At 38.4% G+C, this 8,328-nt stretch overlaps 1 pseudogene; it reads right to left on the bottom strand.

The window, feature by feature from the left end:
• LOC132099126 (NACHT, LRR and PYD domains-containing protein 3-like) overlaps nucleotides 1-8,328 on the bottom strand; it is a 476,979-nt pseudogene that overhangs the window by 280,078 nt on the left and 188,573 nt on the right.

The following is an 8,328-nucleotide window of genomic DNA, read 5'->3' as shown; positions in this document are numbered from 1 at the left end:
ATGATTTACTCAGTATTTAGATTTGTTTGCACCCTCAGATTCCAGATTTTCAAATAGTTGTATTTCAGCCAAATATTCAGTTTAGTTTTTATTTTCATCATTTCATATATGTGTAAAATATTAATAGACTGACTAAGACTGATAGGCCATGTAATTTGAGAGGAATTTGTGTGTTCATAGCCGCCATGCGACCAATTCTAATATGACATCAAGCACGTCAAGCTCAGTAAGCTTAAGCAGTAGGCCTGAAGGCCACATGGATGTAGGCTACATACCATGAAAATAAATGATAAATGATAAACATATATTGACACTATATCTAAGCCTCATTAAGAAGGCCTACTGTTAACATAAACTAGCATTGATGACATACACATCATTTATTATGCTGTCATGTTAACCCCCGACTAAAGTGCTGCAGTTTTAAAGTTCTATCTTCACCAATAATATAATATACATTTCTTTTGCATAAAATTTAATTTATGTTGTTTGAGTCATAAAAGGTGTTTTGGGAGTCACATGATGGCAAGCTGGGAAAAGGCAGCACGCTAGAGCAGCGCTCGGATACCCACCATTATTTACATTACTTAGTATATATTTGCTTCGCAAATTTAATAAAACTTCGATAGATAACTTGTTTTTCAACTGAAGCATCTGAAAAATGACATCGTCCAAGCAACAAATTCGAGGAGTGCAAACGCGTCTGAAAACAATGACCCCAGAAGCTAATGATTCTCAGTCACTAGAGTCAAGCAATCAAAACCCGAACTTGAAAGATCTTTTCGCTGAAATTAGTCAAATGAACGCTACTTTGTTGGGGGTAGCAAGTGATGTGATAACTATTAAAGCAGAGTTTTACTGACCACATGGAGGCAGAAAGATATATAAAGGAGTACATCCAACTACAAGGAGGTGATGAGTAAATTATAGTGACTGAAATATGTAAGTCGAGGTATTATGATACGTTGTTGAAATGGTGGGTCGGGAAAAGCTTTGGGGTCTGTCTTCCCGAGTAAGCGAGTTTGCTATGACTGCGAGCATCACGGACCAAATGTGTGACCCAGAGGCAGTGTTTTGAGTTTCATTTTTTCTCCCTTATTTGTTTTGTTTTTTGTATGTTTTTCAAGGTTTCATTGTTCACAAAAATTTTGGAAGTTAAATAATTGGTTTTCGATCAGAAATGATTGTGGGTATAATACCAGTTTGTATGTTAAAGGTTTATTTGTTATTTTTTTTGGAACTTGATAAGTAAGTTGCATCGGAGCACAACAGGTGCACAGTTTTACACAGCGTGTGATGGATAGACAATGTATAAATATAACATCTTGGAATATAAATGGCTGTGGGTCACCTGTTAAAAGGAAAAAATACTTGCATATCTTAAGATCAGGAAAACTGACGTTGCCTTTTTACAGGAAACTCATTTTAAAGATGAAAAGGAAGCTTTGAAACTTAGACATGACTGGGTCGGACATGTGTTTCATAATTCTGTGTCAAGCAAGAGGAGTGGAGTAGCCATACTAGTGAGGAAGAAAATACACTTTCTATTGTTGAATCAACACAAAGACAAGGATGGTCATATACTCTGCATCGAAGCAAAGATCAATGATGTTAAAGTAGTGTTTTGTAATGTATATGCACCAAATAAGGAAGAGCCTGAATTCTTTCATGAGGTAAACAAAATATTAACCAACCTTGAGGGACATATTATACTTGGAGGTGACTTTAATCAAACTATGGATGGCATCCTGGATAGAAGTCAAAACAACATCAGATCAATCCCCAGAGATAGGGCTGCTATTCATACTCTTAAAGATGACAATGGATTAACAGATATTTGGATACTGGTTAACCCACGAGAACGGGAATACACATTCTCCTCAAATTGTCACAAGACCTTTTCAAGAACTGATTATTTTCTGATCTCCAACTCTTTAATTGACTCTGTTGCTGATTGTATAATATGAGTAATAGGACTGACAGATCATGCACATGTTGAATTAAAATTAGAAGTGAATGTAGATTTTAAGAAACGGGGGAGGTGGAGATTAAATACCTTTTTGCTGGAGAATAAGGGTTTGTAGATTCATTGCAGGATGACATAAAGATGTTTTTTGAACTTAATATTGGGTCAACTCAGAGATTAGCAACAGTATGGGATGCCTGTAAAGCATTTATCAGGGGAAAATGTATTGCTTATGCAAGTAGGAAAAAAAAGAAAGTGTAGGAAAAGTGAAAAACAAATCAGTGATCTAGAGTAGTGGTGGGTCGCGAGTATTAAAAAATGGGTCGCCAGTGATTTTTCTTTTTTTTTTTTTACTAAAATAATTAATTCCGTTTTCTAATCAAAATAATATTAATAATAATAACTTTGAATATAAGTACACTGAAAAATCATTCAAATACATGCAAATAAATAAATAAAATTCAAAAATCTTGCACGCAGTGTTGTTGATACAGCCATTTTCATGGCATCAACGAACACCACTAACCACTCGGTGAGTTGCACAGTTTCGAAAACTAACGTTAAGGGTTGTTTTAAAGGCATGTTTGTGCATGGCCATTGACTCCCATTCAAATGTGGTCATGGGCAATTCTAAAATAGTCAAAAAGTCGCGACAGGAACCATTGTCAAAATTTCTTTGTCCACCACTCTTGTTCATCCAAAACAAACTACAAATTAGACTCAAGGTGTTAAATACCGGAGTTGTCCTTTAAGATCTGGGGAGTTTCCAGCCCATGGACCCAAAATGTAAACATTCTGGTCCCCGAGCCATTTAGTTATCACTTTTGCCTTATGGCACTGTGCTCCAACGTGCTGGAAACTGCATTGTTCTTCACCAAACTGTTGTTGGACTGTTGGAAGAAGTTGCTGTTGGAGGGTGTTTTGGTACCATTCTATATTCATGGCTGTGTTTTTGGGCAGAATTGTGAGTGAGCCCACTCCCTTGGATGAGAAGCAACCCCACACATGAATGGTGTCAGGATGCTTTACTGTTGGCATGACACAGGACTGATGGTAGCGCTCACCTTTTCTTCTCCGGACAAGCCTTTTTCCAGATGCCCCAAACAATCGGAAAGGGGCTTCATCAGAGAATATGACTTTGCCCCAGTCCTCAGCAGTCCATTCACTATACTTTCTGCAGAAGATCAATCTGTCCCTGATGTTTTTTTTGGAGAGAAGTGGCTTCTTTGCTGCCCTTCTTGACACCAGGCCATCTTCCAAAAGTGTTCGCCTCACTGTGCGTGTAGATGCGCTCACACCTGCCTGCTGCCATTCCTGAGCAAGCTCTGCACTGGTGGCACTCCGATCCCGCAGCTGAATCCTCTTTAGGAGACGATCCTGGCGCTTGCTGGACTTTCTTGGACGCCCTGAAGCCTTCTTTACAAGAATTGAACCTCTTTCCTTGAAGTTCTTGATGATCCTATAAATTGTTGATTTAGGTGCAATCTTTTTTTTTCACAAATATGTTTATTATAATTTTCAATTTAAGGACAGAACACATAACACACACATAAGAAATAAAATAAAAAGACCCTCCCTCCCCCCACCCTAAAACCCACCCTTCACTCAATTACAACAAAATTATTTTCTACAAATCACAGTTTTTTACAAGGCGTAAAAAGGGCCACCAAATGTCTTTAAAGTCCTCCAGTTTTCCTTTGGCAATATATGTCAGTTTCTCCAGAGCCAAATTACTGGACATCAGTTTGATCCACTGTTTCACTCCAGGTTTTTCTGTGTCCTTCCATTTCAAAGCAATAACATATTTCGCCTGCACCAGGCAAAAGTTTACAAGTTTCTTGTTCTTTGTATTGCATTTGAAGCTATTTGGAAAAATGTGTAATATACAGAGTTTACCATCTAAGGGCATTTTACATTCAATTAGATCAGAAATTAGTGCACAGATTTGCTTCCAAAAGATTTGAAGTTCCTCGCATTGCCACATACAATGATATAGTGTCCCCTTTTCTTTACCACATTTGACACAATCATCTGGTATATTAGGGTTGAAATGATGGAGTTTCACTGGTGTGATGTACGTCCTGAACAACCACTTGTACTGTACTAATTGGAATCTTGTGTTGATAGTTTGTTTTTGTGCAAGAATACAGGAGTTATTCCACTCCTCAACTGAAATGTCTGTTTCCATATCAGATCTCCAAGCTTGTAAATATGAAAGGCTACTTTCTTTTGAGGCTGCAATTAAAATATTATAAAATTTGGAAAGTAAGCCCCTACTGTGATGGTGGTTAATAGCCATATTCTCTATGGTGGATAGTGGGGGTTGCACAGTCGACTTCAATAAATTAGTAATAAAACTTCTGACCTGAAGATACTTAAAAAAATGTTTCTTAGGCAAGTCGTATTTGTTTGTCAACTGTTCAAAAGACATTAGAACTCCATCATTGTACAAGTCCCCTAATTTACACACACCTTTATTCATCCACATTTTAAAGCCCATATCCGCGCGTGCAGGTTTAAATGTAACATTGCCCCAAATGGGTGACAGAGTTGAACGCTTAGACTCCTCATTCAAAGCAACATGTGCTTGGTGCCAGATCGAAACAGTGTTTCTGACAATTGGATTTTTTGTGTTTTTTAGCAGCTGTTTAGTTTCAGCTGAGTAAATATAGGATTTTAATGGCAATTCTATTGTGTTGTTTTCAATTTGTATCCAAGAAGGAATATCCTTACGTGAAAAATACGAAGTAGCGGCACATAATTGAGCTGCCCAGTAGTACAGCTTCATGTTAGGCAGTCCAAGCCCCCCTCGGTCGAAAGGTAAATATAGAAGAGAAAGTCGTAACCTGGGCCGTTTATTATTCCATATGAATTTGGTAAAGTTTTTATTTAATGATGAAAACAAAGAGGCAGGAATATGTAGGGGAATAGATTGAAAAAGATATAGAAACTTTGGAAGAATCGACATTTTTATAATATTAATGCGACCTATCATGGAGATTGGCTTCGTGTCCCATCTCTCTAATGATTCTACAACCTTTTGAACTAGAGGGTCATAATTGATAGAAACAATTTTCTTTATGTCCGGGTTAACCTGGATTCCCAAATAGGTAAAACCTTCATAGGTGCAGGTAAATTGTGTTTGGATAGGAGGGTTGTTTTTGTTCAGAAATAATAGGGAGCTTTTCTTCTGGTTAATTTTGTATCCAGAGAAATGGCCAAAAGTCTGTAAAATATTTCCCACTGCATGAACTGACTTCTCCAAGTTAGTTAAAAATAAAACAATATCATCCGCAAAAAGGGATAACCGATGTTCCGTTTGTCCTATTTTTATCCCAGTCAGCTCGTGGGAGTTGTGTATAGCCATAGCAAGTGGCTCAATGGCAAAAAGAAACAACAGCGGGCTAAGGGGACAGCCCTGTCGAGTGGATCTACAAAGTTGTATAGGTGTAGAGAACTGACTATTTGTTACAATTTAGCAATCGGTTCTGTGTATAATAATCGGACCCATTTCAAATATTTCTCTCCCAGACCAAATCTTTTGAGGGTTTCAAAAAGGTATCTCCATTCTATTCTGTCAAACGCCTATGACAAAAAGGCGTGGTCAGTGGCGGATTGTTTTTCGTACAATATATCCAAAAGACGACGAATATTATGAAAGGCTCGGCGGTCCAAAATAAATCCATTTTGATCATTAGAAATTAATTTTGGAGTGTGTGTTTCAATCCTGCGGGCCAGGGCCTTGCACAATATTTTTGTGTCACAGGACATTAGTGATATGGGGCGATATGAACCCATTTCTGTTGGAGTTTTACCTGGTTTTAAAATGACAGAAATGGAGGCCATTCTCAAAGATGGTGGTAGAATACCTTTTTCATAGGATTCATTAAACATATCTAGCAGATGAGGCAATAATTTGTCAGGGAATCTCTTATAAATTTCAACTGGGAGTCCGTCAGGGCCTGGGGCTTTGCCACTGTTCATATGACGAAGTGCCTCTTTAAGTTCTTCTACACTCAGTTTTTCATCAAGGATATTTTTAGTCTCTTCAGGTAGGGTTGGAAATTGCAGCTGGTCTAAAAATTGATTCTGTGCATTTTCATTTTCAGGATATTCGGATTTATACAAATTTTCATAATATTTGGCAAAAGCATTGTTTATACGTGTTGGGTCTACAACATCTTCTCCATCGTCCAGTGTAATTGAGTTAATAGCTCTATCTGATTGTATTTTTTTGAGTCTCCAGGCCAGGAGCTTCCCTGCCTTCTCACCCTGATCATAGTAGGACTGTTTCAACCACATTAAGTTTGTAGCTATTTTGTTAGCGCTGAGTTCATTATATTCAGACTTTAATAACAGAAGTTTCTTATATTTGTCAGCGTCATCTTGCTGATATAAGTGGTCTTGCAGTTCTTTTATTTGTTTTTCAAGGTCTTTTAGTTTACTCAAATGTATTTTAGATTTACTTCTAGTATAGCTTATTATTTCCCCCTTATATAGGCCTTAAATGCCTCCCATTTTATCGACGCACTGGTTTGGTTTGTATTGAAGAAGAAATAATCTGTTATCTTCCCTTCTAGAAATTCTTCAAACTCAACAGATTTCAACCATTTCGCTTGAAATCGAAATGGGAGTGGATGGGAACTAAAATTGGGCATCAGTAGGGATAAAATAACTGGGGCATGATCAGAGAGTAAAATAGTTTCGTACCAACATTTCTGAACCAGAGATACCAGACTGGAGGAGACCAAAAAAAAATCTATACGCGAATAAGTTTTGTACGTGCTGGAGAAACATGAGAACTCTACCTTATCAGGGTAAAGATATCTCCAAACCTCCACCAAATTAAGGTCTCTCATGAACTTCCCAATAGTCCTTCTTGCCCGTTGGTGGGAGGTGTCAGAGGTATTTGATCTGTCCATTGCAGGATTAATCACACAGTTAAAATCACCTCCAATGATGTACTGGCCACTATAAGATGACATAATTAGGAAGAAATGTTGGTAGAAAGCAGAATCGTCCCCATTAGGGGCATATAAACAAACCAGATTAACTAAAGTTGAAATTATAGTACCACTGAGTATAATAAACCTCCCAGAAGGATCCAAGTATTTATCTCTTAATTGAAACGGAATTGACTTATGGATCAATATGATGACACCTCTAGAATGAGAGGAAAAACTAGAGAAGAATACCTGTCCCGGCCATCTAGACCTCACCCGGTTAATATCTTTCTCCAACAAATGAGTTTCTTGTAAAAAGCATATTGTGGTCTTCATCTGCTTTATTCTACCCAACACTTGCTATAGTTTAACAATTTTATTTAGGCCGCGTACATTCCAAGTGGACACATTTATAGTGGAGCTACCTGACATAATAAAATTAACTTTTTATTTGACTATGCCAAAAGATAGTGGCTGTACCCTTTTCAATTTCACATCTAAATTTTGTAGAAACCTTAAATACAAACGATCTTGAGTGAAGCTCCCAAAATAAAACCCCCCACATTTCCCCAAACGAAATGTGACCTTGAACCCTTCTAGACTGAGAACTTGGGTTAAACAAGACGTTCCATCCACAATGTGGGTAACGTACAACTGCGCACACATGACAACACCGGTGTGCTCGCAATACCAGTAGTCTCCGTTGAGAAAACCAGCACCGACCAGCAGGAAGACCAGCAGCGGCCCATACTGGTCCCCCAACAGGAGGACTTTGACCAAACAAAAAATAAAATAAAAATAAATGTTGAATATGCCTTGATGTAAAAGCAGGTAAAATGGAAACTAGAAATAGTAGTGACAAAAAATGTATATCGTAAAATATATAACGTTATAGTCAATCCGGTCACTTACTTATCGGCCCATTAGAACATCTTATACGGCTATTGCCTCACAATGACGGTCCGCTAGAGTTAAGTAGAGTTTCTCAGTTCAATCTCCATCGTCGTCAGCAGCTGGTTGTGGTCTCATTTTCCTAACGTAATCTTCAGCCTCTTCGTCCGACTTGAAGATGATACGCCTTTCGTTGTGTGTGATCATCAGCTGGGCCGGGTATAGCATCCCGTAGCGGATATTCAGAGCGCGCAGCTTTGCTTTTACTCCATCGAAGCGCCGAGTCTCTGGCGACAGATCAGGGAACAGACTGATCCGATGGTCCTTGTAGGAAATCTCCTTCATTTTCCTGGCAGCGGTCATGGCGGTCTCTCGATCCCGGTAGTTCAGGAATTTCATGATCACTACCCTTGACGTCGTAGCTTTAGGGCTGTATGATCCAATCCTATGCGCTCTCTCGATAATGGGAGGCGAAGTAAAACAATCACCGAGCGCGTCTGTGAGCCATTTCTCCAGAAATCCGCACAT

This window comes from Carassius carassius, chromosome 22 (genome assembly GCF_963082965.1).
Source record: "Carassius carassius chromosome 22, fCarCar2.1, whole genome shotgun sequence".
Classification (NCBI taxonomy): domain Eukaryota; kingdom Metazoa; phylum Chordata; class Actinopteri; order Cypriniformes; family Cyprinidae; genus Carassius; species Carassius carassius.
The sequence above is the reverse complement of the archived record's forward strand: the minus strand, read 5'-3'. Positions and strand labels throughout refer to the sequence as shown.